The sequence below is a fragment of the Tupaia chinensis genome, unplaced genomic scaffold (genome assembly GCF_000334495.1).
Source record: "Tupaia chinensis unplaced genomic scaffold, TupChi_1.0 Scaffold000357_1, whole genome shotgun sequence".
Lineage (NCBI taxonomy): Eukaryota > Metazoa > Chordata > Mammalia > Scandentia > Tupaiidae > Tupaia > Tupaia belangeri.
In genome coordinates this window covers 784899-788639 of record NW_006159853.1, presented here as the reverse complement: position 1 = coordinate 788639, position 3741 = coordinate 784899, and the positions used below count along the sequence as shown (strand labels likewise).

The 3741-nt window shown below is 42.5% G+C and overlaps 1 pseudogene; it reads right to left on the bottom strand.

Annotated features, from left to right (window-relative positions):
* Window positions 1-395: 395 nt before the first annotated feature.
* The window catches only part of LOC102476487 (dnaJ homolog subfamily B member 6-like), a 15165-nt pseudogene continuing 11819 nt past the window's right edge, over window positions 396-3741 (bottom strand).

Sequence of the window (3741 nt, the reverse complement as noted above, 5' to 3'; positions counted from 1 at the left end):
TGGCAAAGCTCTTCACTAAATTCTAAACTTTGTCTCTCCCTCTCAAATCAAATAAAAAGAACCCCATATATGAGCACCCTGAAAAAGACATATTTACATTTCTTTGGGTGAGTCACACAATTTGTGTTTAGAAACAGACAACATTATTATTTCTGCAGAGTTGGTTATTTCCCTTGAAAATAAATTTGCAACAATTTCAAAGACAAAAAAAAAGGTCCTATTATGTGATTCTGACAAACTCAAAATTCTCTAACAAATAGGGACTCCCATGAGCTGCTCTGCTTAACTTTAAGTAAAATTATACTGAAAGTGGAGTTCTTCTGAAATCTTCGAAACTGTCAATCCACAAATGATGTTGTTACAGTAAAATACTTCTGTTAAAGGCCAGCATTGAATTACTTGTTATCCAAGCACAGCAGTTTCTCCTTACCATTTAATGCTAGGAACTTGAGCTGGCTGTCTTCTTGCAGTTCTATCCTTTCTTGATCAGTTTTGACAATTCTCATTGTGGTGATTTTTCTGCATTTACTATTTTAATAGAAGTTGATATCAATTTGAAGTTCCCCATCCCACTACCAACAAATGACACAGAAGAGAATGAAGTAAGACATCCATGACCTAGTGACCTGAATGATGTAAATCCTGGATCAAAAGATGAAAACCCACTACTAAAAGATGAGAACCCACCAAAGGCAGAGAAAAATGGTCCTATACCTTGGCTCCTGCTTCTTCAGGGACCCTTACAATTCCCCCCAAAAAATCCTCAAATGAGTCTTTCAAGAAGTCAAATGAAAACTGATTCCTTCCCCAAAAAACTTCCCTGAAGACATCAACTGAATTACAGAATGTGAAGTGGAACTCAAAAGGACTCTTAAAATGGCTTCTGCCTTGGGACCAGAAGTTAATGTAATGGCTATGTTGCTGGACTCCCATGTAGTCAACCGCAGTTTGAGTCCTGGACCCGGTGGCTTAAACTCACACCGGGAGCGTGTGCATGCGTGCCCAAGATCCTGAGAGGAGAACGGAGGAGAAGGGATTGTGGCGTGGCCATCCCCCCTGGGGGGTGATTTCTTGCTTTCTATCTCTCTGTCTCTCTCTGTCTGTCTGGTGAGTGCATGTGTCCTATGGCAAAAACCTCTCAAGAAAAAGAAAAAAGGGAAAAAATGGCTTCTGCCTCCAACTTCACTATTCAGTCCTTCCTTGCCATATCTGTCATAATTGTCCCACTATTTAGCATCTGACAACACTTCTTATGCCTCAGTCACTTGTTTGAATTTTCTTTCTGCCTCTTCTTTATTCTCACATTTTTTAGAGGTTTTTGCTATAGTGCATATGCAGTCATCAGAAAGACAGAGAGAGACAGAGAGACAGAAAGTGAGATAGCCATGCCACAATCCCTTCTCCTCCATTCTCTAGGGATCTTGGGCACGCATGCGCACATGCCTGGCATGATTTTAAGCCACCAGGTCTGGCATTCGAACTGTGGTCAACTACATGGGAGTTCAGTGACATAGCCATTATGCCGACTGCTGGTCCCTATCCTCAGGGTTTTTATCCAGGTGCTACTTCAATGCCAGTTTCTGGTATGCCTTCTTAATATCCTCAGAGAAGGTATGTTTCTGCAAACCTAGAACTTTATAGTAGTCCACTTTTTATTTTCTTTAGAGTTTTTTTCCTTAGAGTGTGTGCATTCACCAGAGAACGAGAGACAATAAAAGGGAAAGTGAAACATCACACCCAGGAGGGATGACCATGCTGTAATCCTTTCTCCTCCACTCTCCTCCTGAGATCTTGACATGCACACACACACATACACACACACACACACACACATGTGCCTGATGTGATATTCAGGCCACTGTGTCTGGGACTTGAACCAGTCAGCCATGTGGGAGTCCAGGGAGTCCAGCAATGTAACCACTATTCCATCTACTGGCTCCAATAGTCCACAATGTTATTATTTTTCTTAGAGAGATTTTTGTGATATGGTGTGTGCACTTGCCAGAGCTACAGACAGAGACAGAGAGACAGAAAGCAAGAAGTCATTCCCAGGGGGATGGCTATGCTGCAATCCCTTTTCCTCCATTCACCTCTCGAAATTTGAGGCACACAAGCACATGTGCCTATCATGAGTTCTAAGGCACCAAGTCCAAGACTCAAACTGTAGTTAACTATATGGGAGTCCAGCAACTTAATCATTATGACATCTGCTGATAGTCCAGTATGTTTTAACGTGCTGTTGGAATGATCAGAGAATGTAGATGACAGGTAAGGAAGGAGGAGGCCTAGTTTCTTGGCTTGGCAGGACAGGGCCAGTGGCAGTGTCACCTTACACTTTCCTTTCTATCCTCTCTCCAATAACAAACAGGAAGTCTTTGTGTGTATGTGTGTGTGTATGTGTGCGTGTGCGTGCACACGCATGTGCACTAATTGCTATGAATTTTCCTCTTATACCTTTTTTTGCTGCATTTCATAGATTACGAACTTTTTTGTTTGTTATCACTGATTTCCATGAATCTTTTGATTTCAGTCTGTATTTCTTCAGTGGTTGTGAATCCAAGAGTAGTTGTTTAGTTTACATGTGTTTCTGTATTTTTCAAAGGTTCTTTCTGTAGTTGATTTCAACTTTGATTTCATTGTGGTCTGAAGAAGATTCTGAATATACAGTAGGTTCTACACATAGGAATCTGTAAAGGCTTGTTTTTTTTTTTTTTTGAAAGGTTTTTGCTATAGGGCACGTGTGCTCACCAGACAGACAGAGACATAGAGACAGAAAGCGAGAAATCACCCCCCAGGGGGGATGGTCATGCCGCAATCCTTTCTCCTCCATTCTCCTCCTGGGATCTTGGGCACGCACATGCACCCGGCATGAGTTTTAAGCCACCTGGGTCCAGAAGCGAACTGCAGTCGACTACGTGGGAGTCCAGCGACATAGCCATTACGCTAACTGCTGGTTCCCGGTAAAGGCTTGTTTTGTGCCCTCTCATGTGTTTGATACTCAAAAATGTTACATGTGGGGGTGGGGAAAATGTGTATTTTTTGTTTATTGTATAAAATGTCTATAGATGGGACCAGCGGTTAGCGTAATGGCTATGTCATTGAACTCCCATGTAGCTGACCACAGTTCGAGTCCTGGACCCAGTGGCTTAAACTTACGCCGGGTACGTGTGCGTGTGTGCCCAAGATCCCGAGAGGAGAATGGAGGAGAAGGGATTGTGGCATGGCCATCTCCGTGGAGTGTTGTTTTCTCGCTTTCTATCTTCCTGTCTCTCTCTGTCTTTCTGGTGAGAACACGCGCCCTATAGCAGAAAAAGACCTCTCAAAAAAAATGTCTATACATATCTGTCAAGTCCAGTTGATTTATGATGTTGTTTATATCTTTTATCTCTTTGTTTCTTTTTTATCTAGATGATCTGTCCAGAAGAGACAGTGGGGTGTTGAGATCCCTAATAATTATTGTGTTGCAGTTTTTCTCTCCCTTAAGATCTAACGGTCTCTCTGTCATATATTTGGGTGCTTGTATGGGGTATACAGCTGACTGAGGAGCTGAAATTTTAGGAGAAATACTAGAAGATTTGCATTTTTTGGAGTGTTTTTTGCTACAAGGTATGTGCACTCACCAGAGAGACAGAGAGACACAGACAGACAGAAAGCAAGAAATCACCCCCCAGGGCAGATGGCCATGCTGCAATCCCTTCTCCTCCATTCTCCTCTTGGGATCTCGGGCATGCACGCACATGC